The sequence below is a fragment of the Pseudophryne corroboree genome, chromosome 9 (assembly GCF_028390025.1).
Source record: "Pseudophryne corroboree isolate aPseCor3 chromosome 9, aPseCor3.hap2, whole genome shotgun sequence".
In the NCBI taxonomy this organism is placed as follows: domain Eukaryota; kingdom Metazoa; phylum Chordata; class Amphibia; order Anura; family Myobatrachidae; genus Pseudophryne; species Pseudophryne corroboree.
The window spans coordinates 226,844,112-226,862,185 of NC_086452.1; the positions used below are offsets into that span (position 1 = coordinate 226,844,112).

Genomic DNA, 18,074 nt, shown 5'->3' on the forward strand with positions numbered 1-18,074 from the left:
GCTTAGAAGCAGGACATCAAATCTTGTTGGGATCAGAAAGGACAAACAGAGAGTCTGACTTTCTGTGACGTGAAGTCTTCTTCACATAAATCCTCAAAGCCCTCACAACATCCAAGGACTTTGAGGTAATTGAGGAGTGAGTAGCCACTGGCACCACAACAGGTTGGTTGATATGAAAAGCAGATACAACCTTTAGAAGAAACTGCGGACGTGTCCGGAGCTCAGCTCTATCCTCATGGAAAATCAAATAAGGGCTCTTGCAGGACAATGCCCCCAATTCAGACACATGCCTAGCAGAAGCAAATGCCAACAGTGTGACCGCCTTCCAAGTGAGAAACTTGACATCAACCTTCTGTAAAGGCTCAAACCAATCTGATTGCAGGTACTGCAACACCACGTTAAGATACCAAGGTGCCGTAGGAGGCACAAAGGGAGGCTGGATCTGCAGCACCCCTTTCAAGAAAGTCTGAACCTCAGGGAGGGAAGCCAACTGTTTCTAGAAGAAAATGGACAAGCCCGAAATCTGGAATTTTATGGAGCCCAAACGCAGGTCCACATCCACACCTGCTTGCAGGAAGAGGAGAAACCGCCCAAGTTGAAACGCCACCGTAGGAAACCTCTAGGATTCACACCAAGACACATACTTTTTCCAAATGCGATGGTAATGTTTAGATGTTACGCCTTTCCTAGCCTGGATCAGGGTAGGAATAACCTTTTTTGGAATGCCTTTCCGAGCTAAGATCTGGCGTACAACCTTCATGCAGTCAAACGTAGCCGTGGTAGGCCTCGGATCTTCCAGCAGTAACTCCAGAAGATCCGCGTACCAAGCCCTTCTTGGCCAGCACGGAGCAATGAGGATCGCCTGTACTCTTGTGCTTTTGATTATTTTGAGAATCCTTGGGATGAGTGGAAGTGGAGAGAACACATACACTGACTTGAACACCAACGGAGTTAGCAGGGCGTCCACCGCCACTGCCTGTGGGTCCCTCGACCTGGAACAATACCTCCAAAGCTTCTTGTTGAGGCGTGAGGCCATGTCTATTTGAGGAACGCCCCAAAGACTTGTCACCTCTGCAAACACCTCTGGGTGGAGGCCCCACTCTTCTGGATAAGAGTGTGTCTGCTGAGGAAGTCCACTCCCAGAATAAAGATCGCTGACAGCGCCACAGCGTGTTTTTCCGCCCAGAGGACGTTACCTCTGACATTGAAGCTCTGCTCTTTGTTCCGCCCTGTCGGATTATGTAGGCCACTGTCATTACATTGTCCGACTGAACTTGAACGGCCCGATCTTTTAGATGTGCCGACTGTAGAAGACTGTTGTGTACAGCTCTTAGTTCCAGAATGTTTATCGGAAGGAAGGATTCCAGACTTGACCACCTTCCTTGGAAGTTTTCCCCCTGGGTGACTGCTCTCCAACCTCTGAGACTTGCATCCGTGGTTAGAAGAATCCAATTCTGAATCCCGAACCTGCGGCCCTCCAGTAGGTGAGAAGTTTGCAGCCACCAGAGGAGCGAGATTCTGGCTTTCGGCGACAGATGTATCCTCTGGTGCACGTGAAGATGATTCCGACCATTTGTCCAGGAGATAAAGCTGGAAAGACCGTGCATGAAATCTTCCGTACTGTAGAGCCTCGTAACCATCTTCCCCAGTAGGCAAATGCACTGATGAACAGATACTCGGGCTGGCTTCAGGACATCCTGGACCAATGCTTTCTCCACTTCCGTGTCGAGAATCATCCCTAGAAAGGACAGTCTTCTCGTCGGCTCCAAATGTGACTTTGGAAGATTCAGGATCCAACCATGATCTCGGAGCAGTTGAGTTGTGAGAGCAATGGAATGTAACAACTTCTCCCTGGACGATGCTTTTATCAGCAGATCGTCCAGATATTGAATTATGTTCACACCCTGCTTGCGGAGTAGAAGCATCATCTCTGCCATTACCTTGGTGAACACCCTCGGTGGTGTGGATAGGCTGAATGACAGCGCCTGGAACTGATAGTGACAGTCCAACAGCGCAAACCTGAGATAAACCTGGTGTGGTGGCCAAATAGGAATGTGAAGGTATGCATCCTTGATATCTAAGGATACTAGGAATTCCCCCTCACTGTTCTCAGAGATTCCATGTTGAACTTGAAATCCCTCAAATATGGATTTAACGATTTGAGGTTCAATATTGGTCTGACCGAACCATCCGGCTTCAGCACCACAAAAAGGTTTGAGTATTAATCCTTGTTTTCCAGGTGAGATGGAACTGGAACAATGACATTTGCCCTTTTCAATTTTTTTAATGGCTTCTTGTAAGATAGTCCTTTCTGTCAGCAAAGCTGGTAAGCCTGATTTGAAAAACCTGTGAGGTGGGAGCTCTTGAAACTCCAGTCTGTACCCCTGAGATACAATATCTTGTACCCAGGGGTCCAGGCCTGTGGACGCACAGACCTGACTGAAATTTCGTAGACAAGCTCCCACCTGCCCGACCTCCAGGCTGGGAGGTCCACCGTCATGCTGAGGTTTTTTAGGAAACAGAACCCGGCTTCTGTTCCTGGGAACCTGCCGGTGCAAGTTTTCTGGATTCTTCCCGACCACCTCTGAAGAAGGTGGAAGGGGACTTGGACTTCTTAACCTTTGCGGTCCGAAAGGACTGCATAGTAGACGCAGAGAAGGATTCCTTTGGCGTCGGAGTGGCTGAGGGAAGAAAGGTCGACTTACCCGCAGTTGACGTGGAGATCCACGCATACAAAGCTTCCCCAAATAGAGCTTGACCTGTGAAGAAGAGTAGGTTCTACACACTCTTCTTGGATTCCGCATCCGCAGACAGCCATGGAAGACGACCGTGCAGTCAGATTACCAAGGTCCTTCATGGCCTCCACCATGAAACCCACAGAATCCTGTATGTGACGTAAAAACATTTCAATGTCACTTCTATCCATAGTGTCTAAATCCTCTAGTAACATGCCCGACTACATTACTATGGCTTTAGAAATCCATGCACAAGCAATAGTGGGCCTAAGCGCCACGCCTGAAGCAGTGTATATGGATTTCAGCGTAGTCTCAATCTTGCGGTCTGCCGGCTCTTTCAAAGCGGTAGACCCAGGGACAGGTAAAACCACCATTTTAGACAATCTAGAAACAGAAGGGGTACAAGCTCATGATTGAGGCCATTAGGGATGTTTTACACATTACTAGCAAGTCCCCTGAACAGGTTGAGGAGGCTTATTTCACTGACAACAAGAAGCCCCCCTTAACTGTCCCTGCGTCTAAAGAATTGAACGCATTTGAAAAATCCTGGGAAAACCCAGCAAAGAAATTCCAGATCCCAAAGAGGGTTCTTGTTGTTTTTCCCTTCCCTGAGGAGGATAGGAAAAAGTGGGAAAGCCCACCTATAGTGGACGCCTCTGTCTCTAGGCTGTCAAAAAAGGGTGTTTTACCTGTACCTGGGTCTACTGCGTTGAAAGAACCGGCAGACCGCAAGATTGAGACTACGCTCAAATCCATATACACTGCTTCAGGCGTGGCGTTAAGGCCTCTATTGCTTGTGCATGGATTTCTAAAGCCATAGTAAAGTGGTCAGGTGCATTGCTTGAGGAATTAGACACTATGGATAGAAGTGACATTGACATGTTTTTACATCACATACAGGATTATGCGAGTTTCATGGTGGTTGCCATGAAGGACCTTGGTAATCTGACTGCAAGGACATCGTCCATGGCTGTCTCAGCACGCCAATGGTCTCCCGACGTGGAATTCAGGAGAAGTGTGGAGAACATACCCTTCACAGGTCAGGCTCTATTTGAGGAAGCATTGAATGCGTGGATCTCAACCTTTCTTCCCCTCAGCCACTCAGACGACGAAGAAACCCTTTTCTACGTCCACAATACAGTCCTTTCAGACCGCAAAGGCTAGAAAGTCCAAACCTCCTACCACTTTATTCAGAGGTGGTCCAGCAAAATCCCAAAAACCTGCACCTGCAGGTTCCCAAGAACAGAAGCCTCACTGCCTGGAGAACGGGCAGGTGGGAGTGACACTCCGACGTTTCAGTCACGTCTGGGTGTCATCCGGCCTAGATCCCTGGGTACAGGATATTGTGTCCCAGGGGTACAGACTGGAGTTTCAAGAGCTCCCACCTCACAGATTCTTCAAATCAGGATTGCCAGCTTTGCTGGCAGACAGGGCTATCCTTCAGGAAGCCATTCAAAAATTAGAAAGATCAGATGTCATTGTCCCAGTTCCACCTCATCTGATAAACACGGGTTATTATTCAAACCTATTCGTGGTACCGAAACCGGATGGTTCGGTCAGGCCAATTTTGAACCTGAAGTCGTTAAACCCTTATCTAAGGGAATTCAAGTTCAAAATGGAGTCTCTGAGAGCAGTGATCTCAGGGCTGGAGGAGGGAGAGTTTCTGGTATCTCAAGATATTTCCACATTCCGATTTGGCCTGCACACCAGGCTTATCTCAGATATGCGCTGTTGGACTGTCACTATCAGTTCCAGGCGCTGCCATTCGGCCTATCCACGGCACCGAGGGTGTTCACCAAGGTGATGGCAGAGATAATGCTTCTACTCCGCAAGCAGGGTGTGAACATAATTCCATATCTGGACGATCTGCTGATAAAAGCATCGTCCAGGGAGTAGTTGTTGCAGTCTATTGCTCTCACAACTAAACTGCTCCGGGATCATGGTTGGATCCTGAATCTTCCAAAGTCACATTTGGAGCAGACGAGAAGACTGTTCCAGGCACTGCCACTCGGCCTCTACACAGCACCGCGGGTGTTCACCAAGGTAATGGCAGAGATGATGATTCTCCTCCGCAAGCAGGGGGTGAATATAATTCCGTATCTACAGTAGATGATCTGCTGATAAAGGCATCTTCCAGGGAGAGATTGTTTCAGTCCACTCCTCTCACGACTCGACTGCTCAGGGAACACGGATGGATCCTGAATCTTCCAAAGTCACATTTGGAGCCGACAAGGAGATTGTCTTTCCTAGGGATGATCCTCGACACGGAAGTGCAGAGGGAATTTCTACCGGTGGAAAAAGCGTTGGTGATACAAACGATGGTTCGGGATGTCTTGAGACCTGCCCGGGTATCGGTTCATCAGTGCATTTGCCTTCTGGGGAAGATGGTTGCTTTCTACGAGGCTCTACAGTACGGAAGATTTCATGCACGGTCCTTCCAAATGGATCTACTGGACAAGTGGTCGGGATCTCCCCAAAGGATACGTCTGTCGCCGAAAGCCAGGATTTCACTCCTGTGGTGGCTACAGCTGCCTCACCTTCTCGAGGGATGCAGATTCGGGATTCAGAACTGGATCCTTCTAACCACGGATGAAAGTCTCAGAGGTTGGAGCGCAGTCACCCAAGAGGAAAACTTCCAAGGAAGGTGGTCAAATCTGGAATCCATTCTTCCAACAAACAACCTGGAACTAAGAGCTGTGTACATCGGTCTTCTACAAGCGGCACACCTTTTACAAGATCAGGCCATTCAAGTACAGTCGGACAATGTAACGACTGTGGCCTACATAAACCGACAGGGCGGAATGAAGGGCAGAGCTGCAAATGTCAGAGGTAACAAGAATTATCCTCTGGGCAGAAAAGCACGCGGTGGCGCAGTCAGCAATCTTCATTCCGGGAGTGGACAACTGGGAAGCGGACTTCCTCAACAGACACTATCTCCATCCAGGAGAGTAGGGTCTCCATCCGGAGGTATTCACGGAAGTATCAAGTCTTTGGGGTGTACTTCAAATAGACATGATGGCTTCCCATCTCAACAAGAAGCTTCAGAGGTACTGTTCCAGGTCGAGAGATCCGCAAGCAGTGGCGGTGGACGCCCTGGTAACTCCGTGGGTATTCAAGTCAGTGTACATGTTCCCTCCACTTACACTTATTCCAAGGATTCTAAAGCTTATAAAGAGAACAAGAGTTCAGGAAATCCTCATTGCTCTGGACTGGCCGAGAAGGGCTTGGTACGCGGATCTTCTGGAAATACTGCTGGAAGAGCAGAGGCCTCTTCCTCTTAGGGAGGACCTTCTGCTACAGGGTCCGTTCGCTTATCAAGACTTACCACGGCTACGTTTGATGGCATGGAGGTTGAGCGCCAGATCTTAGCTATTGAAGGGCATTCCAAGCAAGGTCATTCCTACCCTGATACAGGCTAGAAAATGAGTAACGTCAAAGCATTACCATCACATTTGGAAAAAGGATGCGTCTTGGTGTGAATCCAAGAAGTTTCCTACGGTGGAGTTTCAACTTGGGCGGTTTATCCTCTTCCTGCAAGCAGGTGTGGATGTGGGCCTGCGTTTGGGATCCATAAAGGTCCAGATTTCAGCCTTGTCCATTTTCTTCCAGAAACAACTGGCTTCCCTCCCTGAGGTTCAGACTTTCTTGAAAGGGGTTCTGCACATCCAGCCTCCCTTTGTGCCTCCTACGGCACCCTGGGATCTTAACGTGGTGTTGCAGTTCCTGCAATCGAATTGGTTTGAGCCTTTACAGGAGGTTGATGTCAAGTTCCTTACGTGGAAGGCTGTCACCTTGTTGGCCTTAGCTTCTGCCAGACGTGTGTCGGAATTGGGGGCTTTGTCTTCTAAAAGCCCCTACTTACTCTTTCATGAAGATAGAGCTGAGCTCAGGACGCGTCAGCAGTTCCTTCCAAAGGTTGTGTCAGCTTTTCATATCAAGCAGCCTATTGTGGTGCCAGTGGCTACTGACTCCTCAATTCAATCAAAGACCTTGGATGTTTTAAGGGCTCTGAAGATCTATGTGAAGAGGACTGCTCGTCACAGGAAATCGGACTCTGTTTGTCCTGTATGATCCAAAAAAAAATTGGGTGTCCGGCTTCTAAACCAGGTATGCCCAAACTGTGGCCCTCCAGCTGTTGAGAAACTACACATCCCAGCATGCCCTGACACAGCTATAGCATTCTCTGACAGCAAAACTGTGTCAGGGCATCCTGGGATATGTAGTTTCACAACAGCTGGAGGGCCGCAGTTTGGACATGCCTGTACTAAACAGACGATTTCTTGCTGGATCAGGTTCACTATCGAGCATGCTTATTCTACGGCAGGATTGCAGTGTCCAAAATCTGTTAAGGCCCACTCTACTCGTAAGGTGGGTTCTTCCTGGGTGGCTGCCCGGGGTGTCTCGGCTTTACAGCTTTGCCTAGCGGCTACTTGGTCAGGGTCGAACACGTTTGCTCCAGTTCGATACTTTGGCCTCTGAGGACCTAAAGTTTGGCCAATCAGTTCTGCAGGAGCCTCCGCCCTCTCCCTCCCGTTCTGGGAGCTTTGGTACATCCCCATGGTACTAATATGGACCCCAGCGCTTTGTTCTCCTGCAGTTGTTATTTGGTTCAGTACTGCTTTGTTCTTAGTTGAGTACTGTGTTGTTACTTGGTTAAGTATGGTTCTACAGCTGTTGCCGAGATTTTAAGCTGATTAGCTTGGTTTGCCTTGTTTGTGTGAGCTGGTGTGAATCTCACTACTATCTGTGTAAATTCCTTCTCTCGAAGTTGTCCTTCTCCTCGGGCACAGTTTCTATACTGAGTCTTGTAGGAGGGGCATAGAGGGAGGAGCCAGCCCACACTATCAAACCCTTAAAGTGCCCATGGCTTCTGGTGGACCAGTCTATACCCCATGGCAGGCCCGGCGACAGGGGGGGTCAAAGGGGACAACCCTCCCGGGCCCCGAGCTTCAGGGGGGCCCCATCACTCCATCACTTGCTTGGTCTGGTTGGTCTTCGCTTTGTTGCCTTCATTATGCTTGCGGCATGCCTCTCTGCCGCCCCGTCCCTGTCCGACGATCTTCTGCCGCTGCCGCTGAAGAGCCGGGCAGCAGAGCAGCAAACACAGGCTACACTGACTGTGTGAGTCAGGGCTCCTTATAGCAGCTGCCCGCAGCACTACCTCTGTCCAACCCTGCTCCCTACGTGCCTGGATGGCACCCTCACAGCCTGTCATACTGTATACTATGTCAAGGTACTGCCATATTATTCTATATAAATGTGTGTATGGGGTGTGTGTGTGTGTGTGTGTGTGTGTGTGTGTGTGTGTGTGTGTGTGTGTGTGTGTGTATATATATATATATATGCAAAAAATGTCCCTGGCACTCCGGACTTCCGTTCACCTTGCTCCGGTGCCCTCCCCTCAGATCTGCATCTGTGTATATGGTCCTTGTATGCCGCCAATACAAGGACCATATATATGTGTGTGTGTGTGTATATATATATATATATATATATATATATATATATATATATGTATAAATTATAATATATATATATATATATATATATATATATATATACTGTATATTTTATATATATATATATATATATATACACATACACAGTATGTGTGTGTGTGTGTGTGTGTGTGTGTGTGTGTGTGTATATATATATATATATATATATATCATTTTTTTTACAGCGCCTTTGTACTTTATAAGGGGGGGGGGGGGGAGTCAAGGCAGGGTGGGGGGCCCCGGAGAAATTGGTGTACCGGGCCCCAAGATTTCTCTTGCCGGCCCTGCCCCATGGTACTAATATGGACCCTCTACGGACTACGAGAAAAGGATTTACCTATACGTAATTAAAATCCTAGCATTGCATTCCTGAGTACATGGAATAGGCTCTTCTAGGGATGATACATACTCTGCAGCACAAGATACAGAGTCCCTAGACATGGTAATGGGAGATATATAGCATACACACACACACAGAAAAATGTCAGACACCGTTTCCCCCCCAAGTACCTTCAGACAGAGACAGAGAGTTATGGAGCCAGCCCACACAGCGTCCCAGTAGACAGTTATATAATACATTTCTGGCGCTGAGTAACCTAAACAGACTACACCAGCCATGTCAAACTCATGGTCATCCAGCTGTTGTGAAACTACAAGTCCCAGCATGCTTTACCAGCTGATCAGTGGAAGGTATGATGGCAAAGCATGCTGGGACTTGTAGTTTCACAACAGCTGGAGGGCCACGAGTTTGACATGCCTGGACTACACAGTAATGTGAATAAATACTCTCCCCCCACCTTCTATAACCCCCTGAAACCGCACGGGATAGCTGGAGTTATGTGGAGGGTCCCTCTCAGTGTCTCTGTAGTGTGATCGGCAGGGAGAAAATGGTGCTGGATCCACTCTGAGGGGAAGTTCCGACCTCTAAAATGGCACGTCATCCCGCACTTACACAGATTATACTGGCCTGAGGTAATGGCGCTAGCAGCAGTACATATGTTCCTGATAGCAAAAGTGACCAGTGTAAGGGTGTTTGCGCTGGCCCAGGGCGCCCCTCACAGCAGTGCACACTGTACCTCTGAGCCCTACGGAGCGCAGCCTCAGCGCTGCGCTCCCACCCTGATGCCGCCATTCTCACCGGATCCACGCTTGTCGGGGCGCCGGTGTCCAACTCACCACCAACGTCTTCTGGCTCTGTTAGGGGGTGGCGGCAGTGTCGCGTGAACGAGCGGTCGCCTCGGGGGCTTGCGATCGACACCCTCAGGAGCTGTGTCCTGTCAGCGGAGATAGTGGCCATTAACCTCTCCGGGTTGGACACTACTCTCCCCCCCTAGGTACCATGAAGCAGGCAGGCTGTTGCCAGCAGCCTCCCTGTGCCTAACTCTAATAAAAAATAATAAAACTAGAAAAACTCCTATGGAGCTCTCCTGGCTGTGACCGGCTCCACCAGGCACATTTTCTAAACTGGGTCTGGTAGGAGGGGCATAGAGGGAGGAGCCAGCCCACACTATTAAACTCTTAAAGTGCCAATCGTTCCTAGTGGACCCATCTATAGCCTATGGAACTAATGTGGACCCCAGCATCCTCTAGGACGTAAGAGAAAACTATTGCTTCTGTTTTCTTTAGCTGTGCGACTAAATACGTTTAAAACTCCTATAAAAGGTAATGCAGTAATATGTTCTCCTACATGTGTTTATAGTTGATTATGTGCTCATATTGCTTATTATACTAATGTATAACCTGTGACTTATTGCCTAGTGTGATTGCCAACTATAATTCTGTCAGTTTTTCTGTGTATTCCGATACTCAATGCTGGTGCAAAGCAGGGTAGGGTTGGATTAAATGTCACTTTAACAAATTTTAATGTGATTAAAGTCACAGATTGTGTAGTAACACTGTACAGGTGTGCGATTTATTTATCATGTGTAAGAGCGGTAAGGGTGAGGAAGATACTTTCAACAGCAGCACCAACACTCATTTCATGTTTGTCTTGCAAAGCTGGGTTAACCTCTCAGGATCTGCTACAGAATGGATTATGAGCAAATTGTTTTAGCTTTCACCGAAGCCGCTTAAATAATCAAAGGCAAGCACAGGTTCAAGTTGAACCCCCATGGGCTACTTTTGCACAGACATTAACCAGTATAGCCGAGCAGATAATGCCAGATCCTATACCAGGGATAGGTTACCCTTTAAACCCTAACCTGCAGCATTCCACCTGGGGTTTATCACATCCAGCACAGGAATTGGCAGCCTCTCAACAAAAGGAGGCTGAAAGGCTGGTGGTAAGTACATCACAGACATGAAACAACATCTTCACAGTCTACACATGTTTCAGATGAGGACTTATCGGAGGATGAGGACTCATCACACTCCGGGTCTGCATACATAGACGAGGAGGAAGACCTCAGCTCAGTGGACATACCTGAGTTGATTAGTGCTATGAAAGTAATTCTATCCTTAGAAGAGGCTGCAGAGCCTTTGTTAAAAGCTAAGGCACACATGTTTAAACGTCCCAAAACAGTTAGGACTGAGTTTCCTGGGTCAGATCAGCTGACGGAAATTATGCAAGAGGCCTGGGTTGCGCCCAGTAAAAAGTTTAGGATTCCAAAAAATTAAATTAACATTATCCTCTTCCAGCTGGGTTCTGTTTAAAAAGGGAGGTGTTTCCCAAAGTAGATATGCATGTCATTCGATTGGTGCAAAAATCTATATTACCTCTGCCGACAACATCATTAAATGATGTCACGGATAGGAAGATAGATGGTTTTCTAAAAACCATTTTCTCTTTGTCTAGGGCAATCATAAGACCAGCCATGGCTTCAGCCTGGATGGCAAAAGCAATGGCAGCCTGGGCTGATGCATTGGAGGATGATTTTTCAATTGCATCTAGAGAAAAAAATCCCATATTGCACATATCAAACAGGCGGCTATTTTTATGGAAGAAGCAACTTTGCATATGGGTACAACTGCTTCTCAGGCATCAGCCTCAGCAGCTCGCAGAGCGGTCTGACTACATACATGGAAAGCGGACTCAGAATCCAAAAGGTTCTGGAGTCTTTGCCTTTTACTGGAGATATTCTCTTTGTTAAAGAATTAGATAGTATATTGGAGTCAGAAGCAGATTCCAAGAAAATAAAGTTTCCTTCCACACACAAATCCAAGCATAGATTTCCAGCTTTTCGGCCCTTTCTGTCTCCAGAAAAAGCAAAAAATAAAATAAAAAAAGGATTTTAATTACCTACCGGTAAATCCTTTTCTCGTAGTCCACAGAGGATACTGGGGTTCCATTTAGTACCATGGGGTATAGACGGGTCCACTAGGAGCCATGGGCACTTTAAGAATTTGATAGTGTGGGCTGGCTCCTCCCTCTATGCGCCTCCTACCAGACTCAGTCTAGGAAACTGTGCCAGAGGAGACGGACATACTTTGAGAGAAGGATATAAAAGGATAGTGGCGAGATTCCGAACCAGCACACACAAACAGAGGAAAGCCAAGCTAACCAAACTTTAAACCCAGAAAAGCAACCGCTGAACCAACAATACTTAACCAATTAACAGTGCAGGAAGAAACGAAGCACTGGGCGGGCGCCCAGTATCCTCTACGGACTACGAGAAAAGGATTTACCGGTAGGTAAATAAAATCCTATTTTCTCTTACGTCCTAGAGGATACTGGAGTCCACATTAGTACCATGGGGATGTACCAAAGCTCCCAAACCGGGTGGGAGAGAGCTGAGGTTCCTGCAGAACTGATTGACCAAACTGAAGGTCCTCAGGGGCCAACTTAGCAAACGTGTTCGAACCAGACCAAGTAGCCGCTCGGCAGAGCTGTAAAGCAGAGACACCCCGGGCAGCCACCCAGGAAGAACCCTAGTAGAGTGGGCCTATACAGATTTTGGAACTGGCAAACCTGCCGTGGAATAAGCATGCTGGATAGTGAGCCTGATCCAGCGTGCAATTGTCTGCTTTGAAGCAGGACACCCAATGTTATTGGGATCATAGAGAACGAACAGTGAGTCGGATTTCCTGTGACGAGCTGTCCTCTTTACGTATACCTTTAAAGCCCTCACAACATCCAAAGACTTTGAAGTAGCAGAGGTGTCGGTGACAACCGGAACCATAATAGGTTGTTTGATGTGAAACGCAGACACCACTTTAAGAAGAAATTTCTTATGAGTTCTGAGTTCAGCTCTGTCCTCATGGAAAATTAAATAGGGGCTTTTGTGAGACAAAGCCCTCAGCTCCGACACACATCTTGCTGAAGCCAAGGCCAACAGTGTGACGGTCTTCCACGTAAGATATTTTACGTCCACCTCCCGTAATGGTTCAAACCAGTCCGATTGGAGGAACTGCAGCACCAAATTGAGATCCCATGGTGCCGTGGGAGGCACAAAGGGAGGTTAGATGTGCAAAACACCTGTCAAGAACATCTGGACTTCAGGGAGAGAAACCAGTTGTTTTTGAAAGAAAATGGAAAAAGACGAAATCTGGACTTTTATGGAGCCCAGACGTAAGTCCACATCCACACCTGCCTGCAGAAAAAGAAGGAAACGTCCCAGATGATATTCCACCGCAGAATAATCTCTGCTCTCACACCAAGAGACGTATTTCTTCCAAAAACGGTGGTAATGTTTAGACGTTACGCCCTTCCTGGCTTGGATCACAGTCGGGAAAACTTTGTTAGGGATCCCTCTACTGGCTAGAATCAGCCGTTCAACTTCTACGCCGTCAAACGTATCCACGGTAAGTCCTGATAGACGATCGGGCCATGTTGCAGAAAATCTTTGCAAACAGGTAGAGGCCACAGATCTTCGAGGTGCATCTCCAGAAAGTCCGCGTACCAGGCCCTTTTTGGCCAGTTCGGAGCAATGAGTATTGCTTGAACCTTTTTCCTTTTTATTCTATTTAGAATTCTTGGGATAAGAGGAAGTGGAGGAAACACGTACACCATCTGATAGACCCATGGAGTCGTCAGAGCGTTTACTGCCACGGCCTGTGGGTCTCTCAATCTAGAACAATACCGCTTGAGCTTCCTGTTGAGATGAGAGGCCATCATGTCGATTTGTTGATATTCCCATCAACGTGTCAAGCACCTGCACACTTCCGGGTGAAGGCCCCACTCCCCTGGGTGTAGGTCGTGTCTGCTGAGGAAGGCTGCTTCACAGTTGTCTACTCCCAGAATGAAGACCGCTGACAACGCCACCACATTTTTTTTTGCCCAGAGGAGAATTCTTGACACCTCTGACATTGCTGCTCTGCTTTTCGTTCAGCCCTGTCGGTTTATGTACGTCACCGCCGTCACATTGCCCGACTGAACCTTAATGGCCTGATCTTGAAGATGTGAGGCCTGCAGAAGGGCGTTGTATATGGGGCCCCGAGTTCCAGAATGTTGATTGGAAGGATGACTTCGTGACTTGACCATCTTCCTTGAAACTGTACCCCCTGGATGACTGCTCCCCAACATCTGAGGCTTGCGTCTGTGGTTAACAGAATCCAGTTCTGAATTCCGAACCAGCGACCCTCGACGAGGAGAGAAGTCTGTAGCCACCACAGAAGGGAGATCCTGGATTTTGGCGACAGACGGATCCTCTTGTGCATGTGAAGATGCGATCCGGACCACTTGTCCAACAGATCGAAGGGTCTTGCGTGAAACCTTCCATATTGAAGCACCTCGTAAGCGGCCACTATTTTCCCCAGAAGGCGAATGCATAAATGCACCGATATCCGGGTTGGCTTCAGGACATCCCGAATTATCGACTGGATTACCAATGCCTTTTCCAACGGAAGGAACACTTTCTGCGACTCTGTGTCCAGTATCATTCCCAGGAATGGAAGCCTCCGTGTTGGCTCCAGGTGAGATTTCAGAAGGTTCAGAATCCACCCGTGATCCTAGAGGAGTTTGGTTGATAGACCAATGCTGTCCAGCAACCTTTCCCTGGGCGGTGCTTTTATCAGGAGATCGTCCAGGTACGGAATTACATCTCTGATAGCCTCTATAAGAGCCTCTATTCCCTGTGACAGAGTAGCATCCCCCTCTCCAAATCCACCTTGCCCTCCTCCATGTCTGACCTGTCAGCGTTAGAGTCAGACTGCAGGATCGATTTTGCAGACAAACTGGATGGGATTGAGGCGCTGGTTTGGGGACTGAGTCTCTATTCATAAGCTCATGCACAGTCTGTTTTAAGTATTGCGTCTCTTTCTCATTGCGGAACAATTTATTAGAGATAGTGGAAATCAGTCCTTTGAGGGAATCCAGCCATGCTGGTTCAGCCCCGCTAGCCTGAGAAGGTGCACTACACTGAGTACATAGTAGTGAGCTCCCTGGTGAAGATGAACACTCTGCTGTACAAGAAACACACTCTTTGCCTGATATAATGTAAATGTGACAGCACACACACACAGGAAAAGGTTAAGCACAATTAACCCACAAAGAGACCTTCAGGGAGACACAGTTATTTGGAGCCAGGCCCCACCGCGCCCTTATCACTAATGCCAAGCTTATCCAAGTCGCAGACTAAGTACCCTGATAGGGGACTTGGTACACTAATAATCGCTCCCCCCTGCTATGACCCCATGGTACTGCTGAGGTAGTCTGGAGTCTATCCGAAGGCGCTGCGCGTCCCTGTCAGCGTCTGTGTCCACTGCAGAGGGAAAATGGTGCTGGTGACCTGCTGGATTCTCTCATAGTGAAGGCCCAGGTTAGAAGCCGTGCGTCCAGGACCGGTGCTAGGGTGTTCGGCGCCCTCCTGCAAACTATAAATTTGCGCCCTCCCATACTTTACAAAGCAGTGACACGTATACACATAATGCTCTCTGTAGTAGTGCCGCTTACACACGTAACGCCCCCTGTACCAGTGATGCTTACACACGTAACGCCCCCTGTACCAGTGCCGCTTACACACGTAACGCCCCCCTGTACCAGTGATGCTTACACACGTAACGTCCACTTTACCAATGACGTAACGCCTACACACATAACGCCACCCTGTACCAGTGACGCATACACACGTAACGCCCCCTGTACCAGTGACGCTTACACGCGTAACGCCTCCTGTACCAGTGACGCTTACACACATAGTGCCCCCTATAGTAGTGTGGCTTACAACACGTAACATCCCAGTACCAGTAACGCTTACACACGTAACGTCCCCTGTATTAGTTACGCTTACACACGTAACACAGCAAACACATGTAACGCCCCCTGTACCAGTGACGCTTACACACGGAACGCCCCCCCTGTACCAGTGACGCTTACACGTGTAACGCCCCCCTGTACCAGTGACGCTTACACACGTAATGCTCCCTATAGTAGTGATGCTTACATACGCAAAGCCCCCCGTATTAGTGACGCTTACACATGTAACGCAGTGTACACACGTAATGCCCCCTGTAGCGGTGACGCTTACATACGCATTGCCCCCTTTACCAGTGACACTACACATAATACCCCCCTGTACCAATGATGCTTACACACGTAACGCCCCCTGTAGCAGTGACGCTTACACACGTAACGCCTCCTGTACCAGTGACGCTTACACACATAGTGCCCCCTATAGTAGTGTGGCTTACACACGTAACATCCCAGTACCAGTAATGCTTACACACGTAACGTCCCCCATATTAGTGACCTTACACATGTAACGCAGTGTACACACGTAATGCCCCCTGTAGCGGTGACGCTTACATACGCATTGCCCCCTTTACCAGTGACACTACACGTAATATTTATTATTACCAGGTATTTATATAGCGCACACATATTCCGCAGCGCTTAACAGAGAATTGGCCATTCACATCAGTCCCTGCCCCAGTGGAGCTTACAATCTATATTCCCTATCACCCCCCTGTACCAATGATGCTTACACACGTAACTCCCCCTGTAGCAGTGACGCTTACACACGTAATGCCCCCTGTAGCAGTGACGCTTACACACGCAACACCCTCTGTAGCAGTGACGCTTACAAACACACAACGCCCCCTGCACCAGTGACGCTTAAACATGCAACACCCCCTGTAGCAGTGGCTCTTACAAACACGCAACGCCCCCTGCACCAGTGACGCTTACACACATAAGGCTCCCTGTAGCAGTGACGCTTACACACAATATGCAGCACAGTGACACACACACACAGACACACACACATACACAGTCACACATATATTACACATACATACATACACACACACACACACACACACTTTCACTCACTCACTCTTTCAATCCTCTTACCTAAGGAAGTCTGGCAGGCCAAAGCAGATCATCCTCCTGTTCAGCCTGGTCCCGTGTAGCCCGCCCCGCCCCCAGTTCTGTGTAGCTCCGCCCCCTTTTAGGTCAGCACATTGCACTGACACAGGGGAAGGGGAGAGGAGTCTTCATGCTGCTGGCGCTGCCCCTGCTGCCTTTCAGAGTGTGATAGGCGCAGCAGCTGCCGGGGGACATCAGCTCAGTACAGGAATGCAGAGCAGGGAGAGCGCCTCTCCATTCCTGGCGCCTCCCTGCACTGCATCCCTTTGCTGAGTGGTTTGCTCCGGCTCTGCATGCGTCTCCTACCCTCATGCCGCCATAATGGCCGGTGTCCCGCTAACCGGGACGACGGCTTAGTACTCACTACTCTTCATTCTTATGGCTTTGTTAAGGGTGGCGGCGTGCTGCGGGAATGTACGCTCGCCGTGGTGGGGCTTGCGAATAGTTCCCTCAAGAGCTCAGTGTCCTGTCAGAGGGTAACAGGACCATTAACCCTTCAAGTGGTTGGGCCGTTCACCCTCCTAAGTCCCTCGAATCAGGCAGGCTGGTGCCATCCAGCCCTGCCTGAAAATAACAAACATTGAAAATAAATGCAGAAAACTCTTCAGGAGCTTCCATAAGCATGAACGGCTCCTCCTGGCACATTTTCTAAACAGAGTCTGGTAGCAGGGGCATAGAGGGAGGAGCCAGCCCACACTATCAAATTCTTAAAGTGCCCATGGCTTTTAGTGGACCTGTCTATACCCCCATAGAACTAAATGGAACCCCAGTATCCTCTAGGACATAAGAGAAAAAGGGTTATAGCAAACAGTCTCAATCTGACAAGTCTAGTAAGACTAAAAAGCATTGGGCTACCAGAAGACTGGCTTCCAAATTAGAAGATAAGCCATTACCCTGATGGTGTGGGTATCCACCTGCGGGACCCCAGGGTGGGAGGCCGACTTCATCAGTTTGCACAGGTCTGGCAGCAATCTACTACAGATGCCTGGGTGCAAGAAGCGGTATCTCACGGTTATGCGGTAATGGCCATGGAGCCGGAGTATTTTATGGTATCCCTGGATATCCAGGATGCTTAACTACATGTTCTTATAGCACTGCCCCTTCAGCGCGATCTCAAATTTGCTATCCTCCAGCATCATTTTCAGTTTCAGGCCCTACCATTTGGACTGGCCACAGCTCCCAGAGTATTTACCAAAAATATGGTGGTGATGTCATCTTATCTCCATCAGCAGGGGATAAGGATTATTCCATACCTCGAAAGCTTATTAATCCTGGCAGAGTCTCAGGAATTGCTTCAGTGTCATCTGCAACAGACAATAGCTTGTTTACAGAGACACGGTTGGCTCATAAATTGAACAAGGTCGTCCCTGGTTCCGTCACAATGGATGATTCATTTGGGGGCTGTGCTTCAGAGAGTATTTTTACCTCTGAACAAAATATTCAAGGTTCAGTCAAGGGTTCAGGAGCTGCTACAAAGTCAAAGGGTATCCATTCACGTCACAATGCGTGTGATGGGGTTGATGGTGTCAACATTCGACGTGGTAGAGTATGCTCAGTTCCATTCGAGGCCTCTGCAACATCTGATCCTTTCCAAATGGA

General features: G+C 48.5%; 1 protein-coding gene across 1 annotated transcript in view; it reads right to left on the reverse strand.

Annotated features, from left to right (window-relative positions):
• Positions 1 to 18,074, reverse strand: part of KIF14 (kinesin family member 14) — a 292,379-nt gene that overhangs the window by 71,240 nt on the left and 203,065 nt on the right. The window lies entirely within an intron of this gene.